The following is a 25,130-nucleotide window of genomic DNA, read 5'->3' as shown; positions in this document are numbered from 1 at the left end:
GAGAGAGAGAGAGAGAGAGAGAGAGAGAGAGAGAGAGAGAGACAGAGAGACAGAGAGAGAGAGAGAGAGAAGAAAACAACTATAAAAACCAAAGCTCTCAGCAAATGGCTGAACATAGTAGGTGCCATAAATTCCCTTATTCCAATGTGTATACTATGGCACAGTAAAAAAGGCATTAGATTTCAGTTCATGGGTCCCAAGTCTTAATTCCCGCTCTTTGATTAGCTCTGTGCAGTCCTAGGGCTCAAAATCTTCATCTCTAAAAATGGCAGCAAGGGGCTGGAGATACAAGGAGGGAATTAGGGTAAATAATGCCTAAGGTCTCTGCCAGTTTAAAATTCTATGATCTTTGGAGTTGGGAAGACCTAAATCAAATCTGACCTCAGACACTTCCTAGCTGGGTGACCCTGGGCAAGTCACTTAACCCAACTGCCTAGCCCTTCCCGTTCTTCTGCCCTAGATCTGATATTAAAACAGAAGATATGGATTTAAAAACAACAAAAAACCTCTATGGTCCTGAAGGGACCTCAGTTGGAAATCAGGTGGGAACAGATCTCCATTTGAAATAATGTGGTAGTGAAGTTCTAATTCGTGGGAATAATGAATTCTGTGAAGTGGTTGCAATATTTGAATTCGCACCGCATAGTTTTGTTGGGCTGGAACCAATTACCCTACTTTAAATAACGTATACTAGAAAAAAGCACGGAACTACTTTTCTGCGCCTCGCCTTCCTCATCTGTCAAATAGGGATCATAGTACCTGCCCTGCCTACCTCATGGAGTTTCCATGAATATATGTCAACGTGCTTTGCGAAGTTAATCTATAAGAGGTTCTGGTCTCTTAACCTGAGAAAATCGGGAGCAGGGGTACTGTCTGACGTGGGCGGGGTGGGGGTGTTGAGCTGGGGGGGGGGGCAGCGGACCTTTTGCACCTGCACGGGATCTTGGAAACGCTGAGGTGGGACAGTGATTTCCCCAGTCATCCGAGGGAGCTGGCTCTTATGAAAGCCTCAAGCCCACTGGAGCTCCCTCCCTCCCCTGCTTAATGAGCCTGCCAGGGGCAGAGAAGTGGGTGAGGCGGGTGTGGCCCTGATGTTGTGGGGCAATCAGAAAGGGGCCTCCCGACATCCATTGAGCAAGATAGCCCTTCTGAAGAGCTCTTCTCCCTACCCCTTTAAACACACCCCACGTCCCCTGCCTTCCCAGCCCTCCCCACCCTGACAGATGGAACCCAAGCTTACGCCACTAAATCATTCTCCAGCCCAACAACATGGGGCCCAGCTGATGAGCAGTAGTTTCAGAACATGACTTAATGAGAGCAATTAATGGCTGACAAACACCACCGAGGGACTGTGGGGGAAGGTTCCTCTGGGAACATTCCCTGCCACAAATCACATCTGAGCATGCCAACTCTTTCAAGGCATTCATTTGGGACGAGGGGCACTGTGGGAGAACGGCTAGCCTGCTGGGCTTAGAATTAGGGGGCCCCAGATTCAAATCTTGCCTCTGGCATTTTGTAGCTGTGTGATAAAGAGATCGTAACCTCTGTGAGCCTTAACATTCTCATCTGGAAAGTGGGCAAAATAATTCCCGAACTATTCACCTTTTGGGGTGTTGAGAGGTGCAAATGAAATAATATAGCACCATTCAACAGACTTTAAAGTGCTCCATAGTGGTAGCTAAGTGTTATAGTAGGTAGAACACTGGGTTTGGAATCAGGAAGACTCATTTTCATGAGTTCAAATCCAGCCTCAGAAACGAGCTATGTGACCCTAGGCCTGTCACTTAACCCTGTTTGCCTCAGTTTCCTCATCTCTAAAATGGCACAACTGAAATGACTAAAGAACCACAATTGTTCCATAAATAGTAGTCACCATTTAGGGGTTCAGCCAAGTTGGCACAGGGATCTAGAGAGTCTTGACCCTCCAGCTGGGCACTCCAGTTGCCCTCACGGTGATCTATTCCTCTTCGTCAGTTCATTACCCTTTTGACTCCCATCCATCCCTGAACCTCCTCTTCTCTCTTTTCTCTCACCTCTTACATATTCCATTGGGATTTGTGGGGCTTTTCATCACGTCATAGTAATTTTCACTATAGCAATTCTAATGATTTATTCAGACTAATAGGAGATCTAGAAGGGACAATTGAGGTCACCTTGTTCAGCTTCTTCATTTTGCCAATCAGAAAACTGGAGGTCAGAAAAGTTTAGTCATTAGTTGTTCAGTCGTGTCTGACTCTTCCTGACTCCCTTTGGGGGTTTTCTTGGCAAAGATACTAGAATGGTTTGCCTTATCCTTCTCCGACTCATTTGACAGATGAAAAAACTGAGGCAAACAGAGTTAAGTGACTTGTTCAGGGTCACACAGCTAAGGAAGAGTCTGAGGCCAGATTTGAATTTAGATCTTCCCAATTCCTGACCCAGTATTTGATCTACTGCACCACCTAGCTAGGGCAAGTCATTTAACTTCTGTTTGTCTTAGCCCACTGGAGAAGGAAACTGCAAACCACTCCAGGATCTTTACTAAGAGAATCCCATTCGGGGTCATGAAGAGCTGGACATGAGTGATTTGTTTAAGATCATACAAATAGTGAATAGAAGAGCAGAGACTGGAATCTGTGCCTCCTGATCCCAAATCCCAAAACTTTCTCCACTGCCTCCACCAATACTCAAACCAGCATACACATAGGCTGCCTCAGATGAAGAAGCAAAGTAATGTCATGAGAGAGATTTCTAGCAACTCAGAACATCAATCTGCTGCGGGGCAACTAGGTGGTTCGGGAGGTCCTGGGTTCGAAACTGGCCTCAGACACTCTGTGACCCTGGGCAAGTCACTTGACCCTAAATGCCTAGCCCTTACAATTCTCCTGCCTTGGAACCTATACTTAGTATCAATTCTAAGACAAAAAGTAAGGGGTTTTCTTTTTTAAACAATCCCTATTCCAGGAAGGTCCTCATCCATCCATCTGTATCTCATCATCCAGTTGCTCTGTGTCTCTGTCTATGATAAATGTAAATTCCCTGTGGGCAGAAACTTTCATTTTTACCTTTGTATCCCCAGCACTTAGTACAGTGCCTCGAGGAACTTCATAAATGCTTGTTGTTTGATTGAAGAAACGATTTTCTTTTCCGCAAACCAGAAGAGAAAAGGACCTTGTCAACTGTTCACATCAACAACCTCTGTTCCTTTCCTTGTCAATTTTCTATCAGAACAGAGCAATTTTTCCTTCGGCAATCTTCCTCTTCTTCATCAGATATTTGATAGTTATGTTTTTAAAAACTGATTGATTACTGATATACTGTGGTAAAATTGAATGTAATGGACCTCTGTACCAGCAGCAATACAGTGACCCATGACAATTCTGAGGGATTTATGGTAAAGACGCTACCCACATTCAGAGGAAGGACTGCAGGAGAGGAAACACAGAAGAAAAACAACTGCTTGAACGCATGGGTCGGGGTGGACATGATTAAGGGTGTGGACTCGAAACTACCACACCAATGCAACTACCAACAATTTGGAAATTGGTCTTGATCAAGGACACATGACAAAACTAGTGGAAATGTGCATCGGCCATGGGTGGGGGGAGTGCGGGGGGGCGAAGGGGAAAGGAGGAGCATGAATCATGTAACCATGTTAAAAATGAATATTAATAAATGTTTGAAAAAAACAAAAATTAAAAAAAACTGATTGATTACCTGCATCTCTGTATAATCGGGACCTTTGTGATCAGTTAGCTCTCTTAGTGTTTCCAAAATCAAGGAAGGCACTTGGTCCATGCATCAGAAAGGCAGCAGCAGGCTTGACCAATAACTATTGGTGGCATCAATTTCTTTCCTCCTCTGAGGCTGCCTGCAGCCAGGCTATACAAATTTAGTTCTGCCAGGCTGCTAGAATGGTGTTTCTAAAATAACCTTCATTCTGAAGACCAGCCTGTGCTGTTAGAAAGGAGAATGAGCAAGAGTCAAGGGAGATCTCCATGAGGCATAGCAGTAGAGCTGTTGGATTCCCTGGATGACTTTTTCTGAACATCTACGTATGTGGTCCCTTGGGTTCTGAGTGCCGTTGGGGAAAATCTCACACATTAGGTTCTGCTGAGAGCTTCTGGAGGTCTTGAGGCTGGTCATATAGCAAAGAGTTGGGCAATGGTCATACTGTGTCATAAAATCAGGAAGAGGGATCCCTTTTCCCTCAAATGTGCCTATACCACAAGTAGTGGGATGCTGGCTGAATTGTTGTACGTGTGATTCTCTGCCAGAAAGTCTTCTTTTAAAAAGACCAGCCCCTCTATTCTTCCTTCCAGATCATCTTAAGAATTACAGAACTTTAGGGATTGAAAGGAACCTTACAGATCAGTTAGCCTGCCCTTTTCATTTTATTAATTAGTAAATTGAAGCTTTATTGTTGTTTAGTCATGTCCGACTTTGTAACTCCATTTGATGTTTTCTTGGCAAAGACACTGGAGTGGTTTGGCATTTCCTTTTCCGCATCATTTTACAAATGAGGAAACTGAGGCAAACAAGGTTAAGTGACTTGCTAGGGGCACATATCTGGTAAGTTTCTGAGACTGAATTAGAACTCAGGGCTTCTTGTCTCCAGATCCAGTGCTTCATTCATTGTACCACCTAGCTGCCCAATCTGAAGCTTAGAAAAACTGAACGATTAACCAAAGGTCATATATCGAGTTAGTCCCAAGCCAGGTCTACAAACTAAATCATCTCTCAACCCACTCTTCTTTCCTCTGCAAATAGCATCACCTCTTTAAACAGACCATGAGACAGTGTTTGGTTATTTTAGAAAAGATGTGGTTTCTGCATATCATCCTTCGAGTTTCTGTTCTCTGATATGTTGTTCATTTGATGTTTTAAAAGTACCTCTGGGTGTGCACACCTTTGTGGGTCCTTTCCCCATAACTAGATTGTGAGGGATGAAAAATTTTAAATTATACTGTTTTTGCATTAATTGATGTCTTTAATTGTCCTAGTGTTAACCTCATAGAGCCTCACTTTCCTGATTTGCAAAATAGTAAGATGGCAATATTTGTACTCCTTGCCACACAGAACCATGACTAGGGAAATGCTATGTGAAAAACAAATAATCTGCACAAGTCTGGTTTTTCTTGTCAAAATGCTTCAGACATCTCTTTTTATTGGAAGAAAAATAAAACATCAGCTTGGGTTGCATTTTGAGCTCTTTCACACTACAGAACACATTATTCCATTCACTCTTGTGCTTTCAGGTGGCTATAGAATAGTCTTGTTTTATTCAAATGTCTTTTCCTTTATATTGGAAGTTCTTTCCCCTGGAAACTTGTAGAACTTGGGGTTTGTCACTGGAATGTTTAAATTTAACCATTTAGAGTACAACATAGAGGTTTTTTTGTTTTATTTTCTCTTTGTTTTCTGGAAGAGATCTGTGGATTCTTTCAAAAGACACTTTGTTTTCTATGATTAGTAGTTTTCTCCAACTGTTTCTTGCATAATCTGGTTCAGGTTCTTTTTCTTATCACATTCTTCTGGGAAATCTATAGTCTCTGAGTTTTTTACGATTCCTCTCAATATGCTTCACTACCTACAGATCATGTTTTCTTTCAATATGATTGCTTTTTGTTTCTCCCAAATTGCCCTTTACTCCTGGGTATTTGCATTCTCCATCAGTTAATTCTCTCTTTTGTTTCTTTGGTAAAACTTGCCACAATAATAAAGTTTTTCTATTTGAGTATTTCTATTAAAGCATTCAAGTATTTCTAAATCTTCCAATTACTTCTCTTTTTTTTTCTAAGCCTTTATTTTCTGTCTTAGTAACAACTCTGAGACAGAAAGGTAAGGGGCTAAGCAAACAGGATGAAGTGATTAGGCCAGGCTCACATTGCTAAGAAGTGTCTGAGGTTGGATTTGAACCCAGATCCTCCAGACTCGAGGTCTGGTGCTCTTTCCACTATGCCATCTAGCTGCTCCCTCCCCAACCTTTCTTTTTTTTCTTCTTTTGTCTTCTTTCAAATACTTCTGCTGTGCAGGTCATGTGTTCTGCTTCCACAATTCTTATTTCTCTTAAGTAGTTCAGGAACATATTGTTGTGGTTCTATGATCTTTTGGGAATCCACAGGATCTTTTGCCTTAATGAGAGTTGATTTATAGTCCTTTGTCTTGCAACACTTATTCATAAACACCTGGACTCATTTAGTTGTATTGGGAGTTTATATTCCCTTCTGCTAGTAGCATCTTTTTTGTTTTTTTACCTGCTTATGCTCAAGGTCTTTAACTAAGTTTTATGCCTCTTGGCTTGGCTAATTTCAGTATTTTTTCCTTATTTTTTCTTACTGCTCACCTTCTGAAACCTTTTCCTTTGACTGAATATATATATATATCTGTCACAAGAGAAATTGCATATTTCTCCCCAGACCTGAGCGAAATCTATAATCCCAAAGACTATAGAAAGATAAAAAGAAGAGAATGACCATGAAAATGGAGAAAATAAGGATGGAAAAAATTAATAAAGCATCTATTTGCATGGGAAGCTACATATTTTATTTTTTACTTAAAGTTATTTTATTTTCCCAACTACATTTAATAACAACTCTCCACACACTTTTCTGAAATTAAAAGATTCAAACTACCTCACCACTCCTTTCCCTCCCTCCCCTCAAAGATGGAAAGCAAGTTGATCTGAATTATATGTGCATTATCAGGAAGCTGCATATTTTATAAAGTAATTTTATGCCTATATTTAGTGTGTATCTAAATATTATCTTCCTTTCACAGTAGTCTCATTTTAGGAGTCAGTCAATCAACAAGCAGACAGTAAGCATTTATTAAGCATTTATGGAGGCAGCTGGGTGGTTCTTTGAACATAAGAGCTAGACCTGGAGACCAGAGATCCAGGGTTCAAATCTGGCCTCAGACCTTGGTCAAGTCACTTAACTCCAATTGCCTAGCCCTTATAGCTCTTCTGCCTTGGAAACCGACAATTGTATCAATTCTAAGATGGAAAGCAAGGGTATTTTTTTTTAAAAGCACTTATACGCTAAATGCTGAAAATACAAATACAAAGAAAAAGAAAGAATCCCTGGTCTCAAAGAACTTACTTTCTAACAGAGGAAGACAACACATAAAGGAAGATGAGAAGTGGGGAATGGAAGAAGTACCTGTCAGGTAAGGACATGATGTAGAAGTCCAGGATCCAGGAGTCCAGGTGAGAAGAGATGGTTGGCCTGGGTACCCTCCTTAAAGAAAGGTTCTAGGAGGGGACTCAGAGGTGAGAGTACTTCCAAGGTCCTCAAGTGATCCTCCAGATGAAGATACTTCAGAGGCATGATGGAGAAGTCTATCTTGTGGTCCTCTTTCCTTCTTTCCTGATTCATGCTACTAACAGACATCACCAGAGCTATAGTTTACATTCAGCCTGATAAAAGCACACGGGGTAACCAGTGCATGTGGATGCTAGGGGCACCAAATAAGATACGCCTCTCTTGCTTGGGCTCCTTTAAGACAATTGTTTAAATTTGGGATTTAAAGGTCAGAGACAGAAAGAGGAAAGGCAAGGCCATAGACAGAAGGTGGGAGCCAGGACTGGAAGGGCTGAAGCTAGGCTGGACCTCGAGACAAAACTTGCCCGGATCAAGAGAAGGTCCAATAGTCAGCGACCTAGATAAAATGGGGAACCAGGAAAGCTCTCTAGAGTGTATTAGAACATGGCACTCAGGCAGGGCTGGAAGGACCCAGCCAGATGCTTGACTAAACTGCAAGTTTAACACAAGCCCACAGTGGACACAAGCAAATGTAATTCTAGACTACCATGAGAAGCATTGTGTTCAGAATGAGGACAGAGAATTCTGAGTTAGCTGCATGGCCTGGTGGATAGAGCATTAAGCCTGAAGTCAAGATAAACCTGAGGTCAAACCTGGCCTCAGACATCTAGTAGCTGTGTGATCCTGGGCAAATCACTTAACTGCTATTTGCCTCAGTTTCCTCAAATGTAAAATGGGGATGATGATGATAGCATCTCTCTCCAAGACTGTTGTGAGGATCAAATGAGAATATCTGTAAAGTGCTTAGAATAGTATCTGGTATGTAGTAGATGCTCTATAAATATACTTATATATAATTATAAATTTAACAATTACTTAAAATTATAAAAATGGAATTATGAATTTTATAAATTCACATAATTTATGTGGTTAAATATAAATAATATTTATAAATATTGTTATTATGATTATCATTATGACTCTGCATCTAGAGTGCTTTGTATTCAAGTCTCGCTGATACATTTGACAGAATAGAGAAGAAGATGAAGACGACTGGGTTGGCAAGAGAACAAGAGACAGAGGTTTGGTTGAAGGAATTAGGGATATTTACTTTGCAGAAGAGAAGACTTGGGGGGAATAGTGGCTGGCTTCAAGTATTTGAAGGGACAAAAGATTCAACTGTTCAGGGAACCTAAATGGCTCATTTAATAGAGAGCCAGGCCTGGAGAGGGGAGGTTCTGGGTTCAAATTTGGCCTCAGATATTTCCTAGCTGTGTGACTCTGGGCAAGTCACTTGAATCAAATTGCCTAGCCCTTACTGCTCTTCTGCCTTAGAACCAGTAGTATTGTCTAAGACAGAAAGTAGGGGTTTGGAAAAAAAATTCAGTTGTTCTACTTGGTCCCAAAGGAACAGGAGCCACAGGAGTCAGATTTAGTCCAAATTTAAGGAAAAATTTGATAACAATTATAGAGGGCACTAGGTAGCTCAGTGGATTGAGAATCAGCCTAGCTATGGGAGGGCTTGAGTTCAAAACTGACCCCAGACCCTTGCTAGCTGTGTGACCTTGGACAAATCAGTTAAACCCAATTGCCTAGCCCTAACCACTCTTCAGCCTTGGAGTGGATACTTAATATTGATTCCAAAATGAAAGGCAAAGATTTTTTAAATAAATAAATAACAATTAGTTAAAGTAAAATAGGCTGCCTCTGGAAGCAATGGGTTCCCCCTCCTCAGAGAGTTTTAACCCTAATGTTCACTTACCAGAGATATCTGAGGGAATTCTTATTCAAATCAATATATTTGAATTCTTATTTAAACATGAATTGGCCTAGGAGGCCTCTGATGTTGGTAGATGCCTTTCTTTCAGGGCTGAGATTCTGTGAATCAAAGATCCAGTTCTTGAATCTTTTAGATTCCCAGATCTAATCAGGTTCTGATTTAGAATTAGAATTTAGATTTTAGACTTCTACATTCTAGAATTTAGATTTTAGAATTTTACATTTTAAAAATTAGATTTTAGAATTCTACATTTTATTTTTTTAAATATTTTATTTTTTTAGAAACATTTTCCATGGTTACATGATTCTTGTTTTTACTTTCCCCTTCAACACCCTTCAACACCCTCCATATCCAACGCGCATTTCCACTGGTTTTAACACGTGTGATCAATCAAGACTTATTTACATATTATTGATAGTTGCATTGGTGTGGTCCTTTTGAATCTACATCCCCAATCGTGTCCGCCTCAACCCATGTGTTCAAGCGGTTGTTTTTCTTCTGTGTTTCCACTCCTGCCGTTCTTCCTCTGAATGTTTAGAATTTAGATTTTAGAATTCTACATTCTGGAATTTAGATTTTAGAATTTTACATTCTGGAATTTAGATTTTAGAATTCTACATTTTGGAATTTAGGTTTTAGAATTTTACATTTTAGAATTTAGATTTTAGAATTCAGATTTTTAGAATTCTACATTTTAGAATTCAGGATCCAGGATGATCTACAGGAGCCTGGGCCACAGAGGGTGGGCAAATCAGAGAAAAGAGCCTGAGTAACTAAGCGCAGAGGCAGCTGGCAGGACCCCCAGCCCAAGCTGGAGAATGGCTTGGCCTCAAAGTTTTTATAGAATGCCTGTGGTAGTAAGAGCCAGTCCCTGTGTGACTAGCCTTGGCTGAGCAGGTAATTGGGAACACCTGGCCATGATGGCAGGCACAGGGACTGAGGCAAGCAGCAGCTTTGAGCAGACGTATCCTGACATCTCCAAGGGAGGTAAGCTGTGCAAGCCCACCAAGCTTCTCCAGCTGGGCAAAGGGACTGGATCTACTGGCATCAGAGTTTTCCCATATATAAGGTGCCTCTTCCTTTTTGAGGTAACCAAGGAGCATAGATAGAGAAGGGACACACACACAAACACAAAGGGGTCCGGAAAGTTGTCACCCATGCAGACAGATGGAACAGATGTCAGTGTTTGTGAAATGAGGCACCTGGGATCCTCCAAGGCCAGGGTCCTTATCATTAGTGCTCAACTGCTCTGCCCTGTTTGAAAGGAAAAGGATGGGGGGATTCCTGGTCCAACCCTGCCCCTGCTGAATTCCGGGGCTCTGTTTAGAATGCCTGCCTGATACTTAACATTCCTCAGGACAGAGGATCCAGCTTTCCTTCGTTGTTCATTATCTCCCCACTGGCCCAGGGAGACCACCCAGCAGAGCCATTAGCACAGGGGACCAGGTATGTCTTCTCTCCTCCAGGTGGTTTTTAATCTATTCCCAAGAAATAAGAGGTTTTTAGCCCTCAAGTTTTACCAGGGGTGGGAGAGATCGTAGAGATAATCTGTTTCCACCAGACTGTTATCTCTTCTTCTGGATGGGGGACTGGAAATAATCCCAGCTGGCATGTATCCAATGGACAGTTCTAGGCTAGTCCTTCCTTCTTTATTCCTCTACTTCTGGGGCAATAAAACTTAATAAGAAGAACAATATGCTTTAAGGTTTGCAAAATGCTTTCTTTGCATTATCTTATTCAATTTTCCCAACCCTGTGATGTCTGTCCTAGGATGTCCCCATTTCACAGATGTGTGCTCCATAGTTGAATGAGCTGGAGAAGGAAATAGCAAACCACTCCAGAATCTTTGCCATGAAAACCCCATATGGAGTCATGAAGAGTTGGACACAACTGAACAGAAACAACAAATCAGCTTAAAGTGGAAGAAATGATGATGCTCTGTTTTGGGTTATTGAAAGCAGGTCCTGCCTTCTTGCTCCCGAAGTTCAGTTATAATTGTGGTCGTCCTCAGGGTCTGTCTCAAATTCAGAACCCAGTAAGCCCCATTTCCCCATCTCTCTCCATCTCTATCTCTACTCATCCCCTTGGCTAGTGAAGATCACTGTTCTCAGGAGCCTCAGCCAGGAAAGGAAGATTCAGTCATGGTCGCTGGACTCTACATAGGCAGAAAAGTTATCGTTGTTGTCATCCATCAAGGTGGTAGTTGAGGCAGTGGTGGTGATCGGATTTGGGGTGCACATGGAGTCTCCCATCTCTCCCTCAGGGTGCCATGCTAATTTAGCTAGTATGGGAGAAAGAACATGGAAATAAACTCCAGGAGACCTTGATTTTAGTTCCGCTACTCTCCCATCTCTGTGTTGCAGATGGACCCTCATGCCTAAATGCACCCCCTCTTCATAGATTCCCTCTCTTTCTTCAAGATATCACCTTCCACATGAAGCCTTCCCTGCTTCTCACAAATGCTAGTGCCTTCCCCACAAACCACCATGTATTTAGGTATATATATATATATATATATATATATATATATATGTACACACACACATTTATTGGGGTACATATATCTATAGAACTCCTCTATTTGAACGCAAGCTTCTTACGAGTAGGGATTGTTTCCTTCTTTATTTGTATCCTCAGTACAATACCCGGCACTAGTAAGTGCTTAATAAATGCAGACTGATGAGTCGATGCCAATGGGACACAGTCTCTTGCAGGCATCCCTCCCTGCTAAGCCCCCTGAGTCAGTGCTCGATAAAGTTCCTTGAGTTCCGTGGTCATTCTTTGCTGCCACTGTAGATCAGGAAGCTTAGGAAGCCTGCTACTTCCTATTGACTTCAGGTGGTGTCCTCAATCGAAGTGCTTCCTTCCTCTTCTCAGACATAGAATGACTGCATTCTGCATTCTATCTTTTTGCTTGGAGGCCAAAGGATTAAGCCTCAGCTCTTTTCAAAAGACAACACCCATCATACACCTAGTCATCAGACTAGAGAAAAAATCCAGAGCAGCTTTTTTTCCTCTTCCCTAAAGAAGGTCTGTCAATCCTCACAACCTTGGCCATGATAGGCTTTTCCTCTCTAAAAAGAGAGTCCTCACCCCCAGGAGCTAAGCTCTTTTGGAACACAGAACAATCAGCCAGCTAAGGAGAACTGACAGGCATTGTCTATTTTTTAACCTCTAAGATGTGTTCCCCAGGGACAGGATTTTCTGTTCCAAGACTCTATCTGGCAGTGATAGAAAGCTCTTATCATTTCTGCTTAGTGTCTTATTGCCCAAATGTACACCTTTCAGAAAAATCATTAAGGGCCACCTGAGTCTGACTCTCTTCCCTTACCTCACCTACTCCTTGCAGTTTCCTCTAATCTGAGATTCTTTATTGGTCTACTAGGAAAATGAATGAGATGGGATAAAGGCAAAGGAACAAAAGACCCTTGGTTGAGCCACTTCACAGTACTGCTTTCTTGCCATATCTTCATTTCAAGTCTTTGTTTCAAATCCCTGCCTTTATTTTGTGGTCGTCCTACACCCTATATATATTTGTTATCCTGAGAGCCTATCTAACAGCAGGAAACTTCCTTACCCACTTTAATGGAAACCCAGATATGCATTCTACATGAGGTATAATCAATCAATCTATTTCTTAAGCACATATTATGTGTCAGGAACTATGCCAAGCACTGGGGGCTCAAAAAAGGGGTAAAAGCACTCCTTGTTCTCAAGGAGCTTAAAATCTAATAGATCCAGGACAACTCCAAAGGACTCATGATGAAAAAGGATATCCACCGCCAAAGAAGGAACAGCCCCAGTCTGAATGCAGATTGAAACATGCCATTCTTCATTTTATTTCCTCCAAGAATTTTTCTCTGGTGTAAGCAATACGTGTCATGTTTCACAACATGACAAACAGGAAAATATATGTACAACTTAAATCATATTACCTGCCTTCTTGGGGAGGACAGGGGTGGGACGGAGGGGGGGGGAAGAAAAAAAAAGAACAAGACATAGATTTTTAGACACAGCTAATGTGAGAATTTGTTTCTCTTGGGTAAGCATATTATAATTTGTTATATTCAAGAAATCATATGTATAATATTTTATGTTATATATTGTTCTATTTAAAAATACACAAAAATAAATGGTGACCAAAAAATCAAACAGAGGAGATAACATGCAAGTAGATATATATAAAGCAAAGATAAACAGGAAATAATTAACAGAGGGAAGGCACTCAGATTAAGAGAGGTTAAGGAAGGCTTCCTGTAGATGGTGGGATTTTAATTGGGACTTAAAGAAAACCTGGGAGATCTGTATTTTGAGCAAATGAAGGAGAATATTCCAGGCATGAGAGACAGTCAGAGCAAAGAAATGGAGTTTCTTATTCCTGGCCAGTCTAGGCAGGAGACCAGTGTCATTGGGTTAAAGAGTATATATATATATATATATACAGGAAAGTAAGAGCATGAATCATGTAACCATGTTAACTTTTCTAAAAAAAATAAATATTTTTTTAAAAAGAGTATATATGGGGGGCAGTTGGGTAGCTCAGTGGATTGAGTGCCAGGCCTAGAGATGGGAGGTCCTAGGTTTAAATCTGGCTTCAACACTTCCCAGCTGGGCAAGTCACTTAATCCCCATTGCCTAGCCCTTAACACTCTTATGCCTTGGAGTCAATACACAGTATTGATTTCCAAGACAGAAAGTAAGGGTTTAAATATATATATATATATACACCATATATAAATATGCATATATTTATATATGGTATATACATATGTACATAAATAAATATATACATATATATATATGGTAGGGAGTAAAGGGTAAAAAGCCTGGAAAGGTAGGAGGGAGCCAAGTTATGAAGGGCTTTGAATGCCAAACAAAGCATTTTGAATTTGCTCCTGGAGGCAATAGGAAGCCAATGGAATCGATTGACACTCCACTCAATAAAGAGGTGGGGAAGCATGGTGAGATGATTGGACCTTGGCTTTAGGAAAATCCATTTGGTGGCTGAATGGAAGATAGACTGGAGTGGGAAGAGGCTAGATGCAGGTAGACCCACCAGTGAGCTATAGCAACAATCCAAGTATGAGGTACTGAGAGGCTACACTAAAGAGGTGGCAGATAGAGATTTCCCAAGATCAGGCCAAATGTATGGTACAGACACTAAATACTATAGGAATTCAAAGTTACAAGAGATCACTATGAACTGATTGGTTGGTTGGTTATTGTCCTTAGTCCTGAAAGAGGAACAAAATGACAAAATTGACATAAATTGGATTTAAGGGAGGCAGGGTGGCATAAGGTCATCAGCCTCACACTCTCTTCCGGAGTCACTGAAGCCCAAAGTGCCCAGACAAAATTCAAGATGACTGGCAATGGCCAGGGATGTAGCGCATGACCTTGGTGTCTTCCATGTCTAACCAAGCTGTAAGCGCTCCACTCCAAAGCACCTGCTTCAGCCACCTTCATGGCCTTCGGAACTAACTGTTCTGGTCCACCCCTTCCACCAAGGGAGTCTTCGTAGACCAAGGGCAGACACCTCCCAAGTCACAGACCAGTCTGAGGCATATTGGTTACCCCCAACCTACCTCCCAAGTTAGCTTACTGGAGTGTGGCTGCTGGGTAGGCTATACTTCCTTGGAGCCACAGGTGAGAACTGTGAGACAGGTGTGACACCAAAGGAGCAAAGCATCCCTGGCAACTAGGCACAGTGATGGCGAACCTTTTAGAGACTGAGTGCCCAAACGGCACCTTTATATCACATGTGAGCTGCCCCCTTACCTTAGACAGAGAGGGAGGAAGCGTTCCCATTGGGCTACTGGGCAGAGGGGCAGGTGAAATGAAAAATGTCCTCAGGCATGGTGGAGGGAGGGGAAAGGAGCAGCCTCCTCCAGCATGCATGCCATAGGTTTGCCAACACAGGACTAGAGTAATCAGGGAAGCTTTCATAGTGAAGAAGGTATTTGAGCTGGACCAAAAAGTGGACAGAAATTAGAAGAGATGGAGACATCCAGGCAAAGGGAATCAAGCTCACAGAAGGACCTTAGCAATCATCTGTTCTGACTCCTTCATTTGACAGATGAAGAAACTGAGGCTCAGACAACTAAAGCTATGGACCTCACACAACAAATTAACAAAAGAGCCATAATTCGAAACGTCCTTCTTCCTCCAGATCAATCCTTCTTTCCCCTACAACAGAGAGCACAGAAACTCTGTACTAGTAGCAAAGATTGATTTTTTTCAAAAGTAGCTTCCACAACAAGTAAAGAAGTTTAGTTTACATTTGGTGCCCCAGTTGTATATATGACTGTGACATATGGCAAGAAACCCGAACAGCTGCTGTTCCGGATGGTTTCACCCCCGGTGAGAAGGGTTGGGTTTCAGTGAGTATTACCAGCTTGTCTTCCAGACCTCTTAGCCCAGCTTTTCCAAACAGAACTCTTTTTTTCTCTCTGGAGTCTGATGGAAACAATTTAACCAGTTAATCCTCACAGAAGCACCTAAAAGACACACCTTTCCCTGGAGGAAGCTGCCATATGGGAAAGGGGGAGGAGGGTGGTTAGCAAGACTTGATGGGGCAGAAGCAAATCACAGAATCATAGATTTAGAGGGGGGAAGAGACCTCAGGGACCATCTGATTCAACGCTTGAATTTTACAAATGAGGAAACTGATGAAAAGCTCCCCTATAAGAGCCATGATTGGGGGGTAGTGAGGTTGCACAGTGAATAGAGCATTAGTCCTGAGGACCCAAGTTCAAATCTAGCCTCAGACAAGTCTTAACTCCAACCGCCTAGCCTATGCTGTTCTTTTGTCTTTGAACTGGTATTAAGAGAGAAGATTAAAAAAAAGAGAGAAAGACATGGGATGCTACACTCTAGACTGTTGTCTTTGTTTTTGTTGTGTCATTTCAGCGGTGTCTGACTCTTTGCTGGCCCCATTTGGGGTTTTTCTTGGCAAAGATGCTGCTGTGGTTAACCATTTCCTTGTCCTGTTTATTTTACAGATGAGAAAACTGAGGCAAACAGGGCTATGTGAGCTCTTTAGGATCACACTGCTAGTAAGTGTCTGAGGCCAGATTTGAACTCACAAAGATGAGCCTTTCTGACCAGCACTCTATCCCCTGCTGCCTAGCTGCCCCCCCCCCAAATAAATTCTTATCTGGCTCCAAATCAGATATTCCCATCACCTCCTCCCTACGTTTTCAAACTACCAAATCTTTGGCCATCTTCCACGTTCCTCTCTAACCTAAGCTTGGCTTCTGCCCCCAGTTAGGCTCTGGGCTCTGAATGGTGGGGTTTCCAGTTTTCCTAGAACTCAGAGTCCATGGGCTTCATGAAGCCAATCCAGCACCCCCTCCCCTCTCCCTTTTCTCCTCGTTGCCTGGTGTGCTCCCCCATGAGAATATAAACTCTCTGAGAGCAGAGACTTCCTTCTTTGCTTGCATCTGTATCCCCAGAGCTTAGCACAGTGCCTGGCACACAGTTCAATGTTCTATTATTTGTTCATTCAGGGTACTGAATCGTGTGTCTGCACAGATCTTAGTTAATCATTTATTTTTTTAAAAGTCCATTCTTTTCATGGCTGATGAAACTAAGACCCAGAGAAAGAAAAATGACTTGAGTAGGGTGGCCCAGGGTACTTAGGTGACACAGCGGATACAGCACTAGATCTGGAGTCAGGAAGAACTGAGTTCAAATCCAGTCTTAGACACTAGGTGTGTGACCGTGGGCAAAATTCACTTTAGCCTTGTTTGCCTCCGTTTCCTCATCTGTAAAATGAGCTGGAGAAGGGAATGGCAAACTATTCCAATATCTCTGCCAAGAAAACCCCAAATGGGGTCACGTGAATCATATTGGACTGAAAAAATAACTGAACAACCGTAAAGGTCGCACAGGTAGTTAGTAGCAGAGGGAATTTCGTCTGAGTCCCCCAAAGCCACTGCACTTGAGAGACAATGGAAATACTCTACTATTTCCAGATTTCTTCACCTTAGGCAAGTCAGAACTCCTCTTGACCTCAGTTTCCTCACCAGTAAAGCGAGAGGCTTGGGCCAACTGGCCCCAAAGATTTCTCCCAGTACTCAGTGCCAATATTTTCTGAACAGGGACGCAGCACCCACATGGTGTCGAAGCCAGTGGGGGGAGTGGGGAAGGGAATCCGCTTTGTAGCAGGGTCCAAGATGTCCTTGAGAGCTCCGAATCCCACCTCGAAAAGCCCACGCAGCCATCCTGGCTGAAATCTTTCTGTCCCTGCAGGAAAATGCCTTTTTCTAACCTCCTGGGGCCACGGGGACCACCGGCCTCTTCGGGCAGCCCACGGTCTCTCTGCAAGTGGCTTGGCAGGGTGGACTGGGGGGAGGCCTCGTGCCCTAATGGAACAATCTCCACTCTCTCCTATTTATTCTGGGCTCCTAAGCAAATGGGGAGATAAAAGCAGGGGCATTAGGGCTCTTAGCATTTCTCCCGCCTGCACCCAAGCCAAATTGTTTTATTTTCTTTTCTGCGGGCTGGGGCCTCAGCGCCAGGCGCAGGTATGTGCAAGTTTAAACAAGACAAACCCAGGGCCTCATTAAAAATTACTCCCCTGGATAATATTCAACAGGGGATTAATGGTAATGGCGGTGATGTCACCCCCAAAGCGGCTCTGACCCTTTGCACTCCTTTGGTGCTGGGGGTGGAAATGAGGTGTTTGCCACAGTCCCTGTTCTCCTGGCCTGGAAAATCTTATGCGCCTCCTGCTTTCAGGGAAACCCCAGCCAAGGGTATTTTCAGCAACAGAGGGAAGAATTAATTGGGTATTTCAAGCTGAAACCTTGGAACATTCCTCTCTCGGAAGGGCCAGCCCCAGGCCTGAAAAAGGAGAATGGATGGTTAGGTTCAGGAACAGGGATTTCTGCCCTGTGCCCGAGGACAGTCTCCAGGGGATGCCTCAGCTGGGCTGGACACCCATAGGTGCCAGGGTGCCCTATCTGGAGACCTTATTTGTTCTGTCTCAAGAGGAATGAGAAGGAACCAGAGGAGAGTTTGGTGGCTTAGTCAAGCTTAGAGATGGGAGGGCATGGGTTCATTTTTTTTTTCAAACCCTCATCTTCTGTCTTAGAATCAATACTGTGTGTTGGTTCTAAGGCAGAAGAGCAGTAAGGGCTAGGCAATGGGGATGAAGTGACTTGCCCAGGGTCACACAGCTAAGAAGTATCTGAGAACAAATTTGAACCCAGGACCTCCCATCTCTAGGCCTGGCTCTCAATCCACTGAGCCACCCAGCTGCCCCTGAGGTTGTGGGTTCTAATGTGGCCTCAGACACTTCCTAGCTGTGTGACCCTGAGCAAGTCACTTAACCTCCACTGCCTAGCTCTTACCACTTTTCCACTTTAGAATCAATTAACACAGGGTTAATTCTAAGATGGTAGAAAAAGATTATAGTTAAAGTCTTCTTCTAGGTGGCCTATAAGGTTCCTTCCATCTCCAAACCTATGATCCTATTTATAATTTTTATAAAAGTCTGACCCCAGGCAAAATTGTGAACTCTACAAAATTTGCCTTTCTTACCATACCCATTCCTCTGTCCTTCCTCTCCCAGCTGGCCTTCCCTCCCTGCTCTCTCATTCCAGTAGATAAAGTGATGGTATTCATTCCCCAGGAAAGGTTTAAAGTTAGGGCCCCCTAGGTGTGCACATTCACTGTAATACAAGCAACTTGAGCAGTCAGAAGTCAATCTCCCATGCGCCATTTCCCTTCTTTTAAAATATTCATTTATAAAAAAGCATATTAAAAAGTGTCCCTCTGTTGTACTACTCTGAGCCTGAGGCAGCTGCTACTTTATTTGTCCCTCGGACCGATGAGCTTTGCCTATAATAATTTCTCCCTCTGTCTGAAATTTGGGAAATAAGAATTCTAATCGCACTTCTGCCACCAACTAGATGTGTGGCCTTGGGCAAGTCACTTAATTTCTCCTCTATAAAATGAGGGAGTTGGACTAAAGGATTTCTTAGGCCCTGCTCTACTATAATTTTCTGTGATTCTACAACCAAGGTGTTAGTGGATAAAGTTTAACATTTCCCAGGATTTTTTGCATTTTGAGATGGAAGAAGTCTTTAAGACCCAAAGAGGTAAAGCTCTAGAAAGGAGAAGGGAAATGCTAGACCTGGGTTCTGGTTTTGACTTCATCTCTCAATGCTTTGGCTTCCTCATCTGGGAGTCAAATGGGGAAGATGCTTCTTACTCTGTCTCAGGGGATCTTACTTGACCAAATGGGATCATACAAAAATGATAAATGTTGGAGGAAATGTGGCAAAACTTGGACATTAATGCACTGTTGGTGGAGTTGTGAACTGATCCAACCATTCTGGAGGGCAATTTGGAACTATGCCGAAAGGACTTTGAAAGATTGTCTGCCCTTTGATCCAGTAAGACCACTGCTGAGCCTGTATCCCAAAAAGTTTTGTTTTTTTTTTAAAGGGAAGGACTTGTTTGTACAAATGAGATCATACATGTGAAAGCACTTTGAGAAGATGATGGGCTTTTCAGAAGAATTCATAGTGTAGGGTAGGTATGCTTGTGTGTACCCTAGGTTTATGCATTCAATGGTTCTCTGAACTTTTTTTTTCTAAATCCTCATCTTCTGTCTTAGAATCAAAACTAAGTATTAGTTTCAAGGCAGATGAGCAGTAAGTGCTAAGCAATGGGGGTTTAAGTGACTTGCCCAGGGTCACATAGCTAGGAAGTCTCTGAAGTCAAATTTGAATGCAGGACCTCCCATGTCCAGGCCTCACTTTCTATCCACTGAGCCACCTCACTGCCCCTTTAATTTTTTAAAAAACATTTTTTTAATTAATAGAAATCTATCTTCCCTCTCTCTCATCCTTCAACTCTATTGGAAAAAGAAAAAGAAAAAAAAAACCAAATTCTTTGTAACAAATATGCATCATCGAGAAAAATTTATTTCCTTACTGATTTTTTTAACCCTTACTTTCTGCCTTAGACTCAACATTATGTATTGGTTCCAAGGCAGAAGAGTGGTAAGGGCTAGGCAAAGGGAGTTAAGTGACTTGCCCAGGGACACACAGCTAGGAAGTGTCTGAGACCAGATTTGAATGCAAGACCTCCTGTCTCTAGCACTGTCTCTCAATCCACTGAGCTACCCAGCTGTCCCATATTAAGCCTCAATTTAGAGTTACATGTATATCCTGATTAGAGACTAAGTTCCATTAAAGAATGGATGCCATATCTCCTTTGTAGCTTCCCCAGCACCCTACCAGGCACTCTGGGCACAATATCTGCTTAACAAGGTTCCTATTTCATTTATTGCCAAATTGTCTAATTCTATAAAGATGTAGTATAAAGGACATACATTTCTGACTTGAATATTTATAAAACTTGTCATGATTTTGGCATTTAAAAGTTGTTTTAATAGCTTATACAAATAGCATTTACTATGGTGCCAGGCACTGTGCTGAGCACTTCACAACGATTACTTTATTTGATGTTCACAAAAACCCCAAGGAGGCAAGTGCTATCATTCTCCCATTTTTTGCATGAGGCAACTGAGGCAAACAGAGGTTAATAAATTTTCACAGGGTCACCCACTTACCAAGTGTCTGAGGTCAAATTTGAACTCAGATCTTCTTAACTCTGTAATAATTAGATTAAATCTACACTGCCCATCTTTAGATTTAATCACCAAAGGCAAAAACATCTCCATTTTTGGGTGGTCTGTAACCCATGTGTGCTAGAGTAACAAATCAGAAATTACTGACTGCCTCCTGGGCAGTCCTAAGAGAAATGTCTGTTGTGATTGGACACGCAAACTAGGAGGAAGGCACAGGAAGTAAAGCAAAAGTGACCCCTTTAAAAAGAGAGAATTGAGTGAGTCAGGCGCGATTCTGGTTCTTTTTTGGACGTGCAGGAGTGCTGGACCTGGGACCCTGAGACCTTGGTGAGACTGATCTTAAATCTCTCTCTTAGAACTACAGGTGGTAAGTGAAGAAGGCTGACTCCTTTAACCTCCCAGGAGGTACCAGCCTCCGAGAAGCTCCCTTGATTGGGAGAAGCCCTTGTGGCTAAAACCCTTGTTAATTGACTTTTAGACTCTGGCTGGGCCTCTGGAGCCCTGCCAGAGTAAAGCCCAGACTTGAATACAAATCTCTTATTCTACCCTCTTCTCTACTTCCACTCTCTCCTATATATTTGTAAATAAACTTCCATAAAAGTCATTTTAACCTGAGGTTATTCTTAATTGGGGATTGATAATTGTTCAATCCCCTGGCGACCAACCCTTTAATATAGTCGACCCCTTTTTCCCCATTACATTTCATGAACAGAAATATAACCACTGTGCCACCCAAAATTTTTAAAGTGCAATCAGCCAGCAACTTATTAAGCATCCATTAGATACAAAATACGGAGGTAGGCCATACCTTCCATGCTGTTAGGAATCTGCTGTTTAGAAAGGAGGCTCAGTGACATACTGGGTATCTTAAAAGAACCAATGTAATGCAGAAGAAAAACATATGATTTGTCCCTTGCTTTTATGGATATGGGATTAGGGGCTCTTGATTATTTTGATTATATTTTGATTTTGATTATATTGACTATAAATAATCAATGAAACTTTTAAAAGGTTTTAGAAGATTGCTCTATTACAAAATTGCTCTATTCCAAAGATAAATAATATGGAAATAGGCACTGAGTGATAATACATGGATAACCCAGTGGAATTGTTTGTCAACTCCAAGAGGGGGAAGGGAAGAGGGAGGAGAGAGAACATGATTCATGTAACTATGGAAAAATATTTTTAAAATTTAAATTTAAATTTAAAAATAAAAGTAGACTTTTTTAAAAGAACCAACTTAAGTATAGAGAAGGTCATCACCATCTGGCTACCCAGGGAAGAATTTTGTTGATGGGTTTTTTTTTTGATAATAGAAACTCCTGAAGACCATCCACTAAAATGTTGTGGGGACACCAAAGAGGGGATGGGGTTGAGAGAGAGGCAGACAGAAAGACAGAGAGAGGTACAGAGTCACAGTGACAGAGAGAAAGAGAAAGAGACAGAATACTAGATAGAGGAGAGAGAAATGGGGTTTAACTGGAACTATGACCTCCTTCCCCCATGTTGCCATTATATGAGTAAGAGAAAAACAATGATGTGAGGCTAAAAATCAGACCTGGTCTCTTCTAAGCTCATCCAAGACTGTTTGTGGAAGAGAAAAGCCACAATGCTACAGGGAGACCCAGGACCCAAAGCGTGCATGACTATTAGCAACAATGTTGTGAACAAAAGTATCGCAATGATGACAAAGTGGTTTGTCATTCAAGTGCTGAAGTTCAATATATAGAATATAGGACTGCAGAGTTGGCCCTGGTGGAAAGGACCTCGGGGCCATTTAATCGAATCCTTTCATTTTAGAGTGAAAGAGGCTGAGACATAGAAAGGGCAACTTGTCCTCAGTCCCATGGAGAGCATGTGGATGAGGCAGGATCAGAGTACAGATTCTCTGACCAAATCCAGCAGCTTTGCTCTACATCAATGGTTCCCAAACTTTTTTGGCCTACTGCCCCCCTTTCCAGAAAAAATATTACTTAGCCCCCTGGAAATTAATTTTTTTTAAATTTTAATAGCAATTAATAGGAAAGATAAATGTACCTGTGGCCATCACCGCTCTCCTGGATCACTGCAGCACCCACCAGGGGGCCCACTTTGGGAATCACTGCTCTTCATGGTCAAGATTTCTAGACTATTAAAACTGGAAGGCACGTTAAATACGTCCATTCCAAATCCATCATTTCACCGAGGCTAGAGAGGAGGAGGACACAGGGGATGCTGCGGTCCAGAGAGAAGGAGTGCTTCCCCCAAGGCCGCCCTGCTGGTTAGGACTTTTCTTGGGCCAGGAACAAAGTAGGGATAAGGCTAGAGAGAAGGAATAAGGAACTCCCCAAAAAAGGAACTTCTCTTCGTCAGTGTTAAACAGCAGCTGCTCCGCCATTGATGGCCTTAATAATAGTTAACACCTATATAATGCTTTAAGATTGCAAAGCACTTTACAAATATTATTCTGTCAACTGGGGAGAGGGAGGAGCGATGGACATAGAAAGGTGTCTTCTCTGTTGTCTAAGTCCTCTGGTCAATATGTGTTAAGAGAAGGATAAGGATATATTTGGATATTAAACAACAAATCTCTAAGGGCAAGCTAGGTGGCACAATGGACAGAGTGCCAGGCTTAAAGTCAGGAAGACCCACTTTCCTGAGTTTAAATCTGACCTCAGACACTTACTAGCTCTATGACCACGGGCAAATCACTTTAGCACTGTTTGCCTCAGTTTCCTCATCTGTAAAATGAGTTGGGAAAGGAAATGGCAAGAAAACCCCAAATGGGATCATGAGGAGTTGGACAACACTGAAAATAACTCAGCAGCAACAACAACAAAAGGAACCTCTGGATACTGATTTTATAAGGAGCTACAAACTAAGAGGAGATAAAAATGATAATTTAGAGTCTGATATGTCTATAAGAGTTTAGGATTATATTCCTAGAACTGAGAGGGATCTCACAGGCCAAGAATCCAACTTCTTCCTTTTTAATCTGTAGGAGTTTCTGTATCTATACAAATATATATAATATATAATATAACAAGAGAGCCATAGAGACCTATATCACTTTATCAGTTATGATGCTGGCCTAACCAATAAATCTGATATAATCAATAAATTTATATCCTTAGCCAAAATCAGTCTCTTAGGAAAATTTTAATCTTAACATCCCTTTCCTTCACTTTTTTTTGTTCATTCCTTTGATATTCTTGACATTTTGTTCTTCCAGATGATTTTATTTTTTTTTCTAGCTCTATAAAAAATTTTTTTGGTAGTTTGATTGGTAGATTGATGGCATTAAGAAAATTAATTTAGAAAGAATTGTCCAAACCCTTCATTTTACAAATAAAGACACTTGCGCCTAGAGAGATTATGTGATTTGCCCAAAACCATCCAGACAGTAAGAATCAGGATTTGAACTCAGGTCCCCAGACTGTTGGATGGCAAAAAGAATCCTAGTAGCCTAGCAATGAAGAACAGTTTGCCCTCAGATAGATTAGTCTGGTTCTGCCTAATGCTTGAACTCAGAGTAGCTTCTGGGAAGATCCAGCTTCCTTAAGTCCTCTAAATGCTGCAGGGCATATTAAACAGTTGTTTATTTTCTGACACATCTGGCCCAGACCTGACATGGCATTAAAGTGAGCTCAGGCAATAAACACCGCTCTCCTCCTGGAGCCTCCCTCGTACAGGCCACTCGGCACTTCGAATGGCCAGAGGAAGGAAGTGTGGCCGAGAGGGGATGAGGAGAGAGGAAGGGTGGGAGGTGCTGCAAGCATGGAGAATGAAGAAAGCACATGAGGAAAAAGAGGAATGCTTAAGACAACACTAGTCCCCTAGAGGTGGGGGTCTTGGGTCCAGACCTGGCCTCAGATTCTTCCTAGCTGTGTGACCCTGGGCAAGTCACTCAGTCCCAACTGCCTAGCCCTAGAATTGATACGGAGTTAAATAGAACTCTTAATTATATTTATATATCAAATATAATATAATATAAGAATATATATCTAATATAATAAAATATTATGTATCTAATATAATATATAATAGTATACAATAATATACTATACAGTTTTGTTATATAATAACAATTATATATTATAATATATGCTACCTATAATATATTTATGTATTGTATGTTGTATATTTATAATTAATATATTATAATTATATGTATTTATATTTTATTATATTTATATATGTTATGTTATTTATATTTTATTGTTTATATATGTTTATTATACTTATATATGTTGATATTATTTATATTTTATTATATTTATATATATTTATATATTATATTATATATTTAAGAGTTAAATAAGAGTTAAAAATAGATGAAAGAAAAGGAAAAGAAAAGGAGTGGAAATTAAAGGGGTAACAATGAATGGAGTAATGGCTAAACAGACTGTTGTATATGAATGAAGGAAATATTATTTTGCCATAAGAATTGCTCTTTGGTCTTGGAAACCATACTAAGTATTCCAAGAAGAATGTAAGGGGAAGAAGGAAGAGGAGGAGGAGG

Source organism: Gracilinanus agilis, chromosome 2 (genome assembly GCF_016433145.1).
Source record: "Gracilinanus agilis isolate LMUSP501 chromosome 2, AgileGrace, whole genome shotgun sequence".
Lineage (NCBI taxonomy): Eukaryota > Metazoa > Chordata > Mammalia > Didelphimorphia > Didelphidae > Gracilinanus > Gracilinanus agilis.
Note: the sequence above shows the minus strand (reverse complement) of the source record.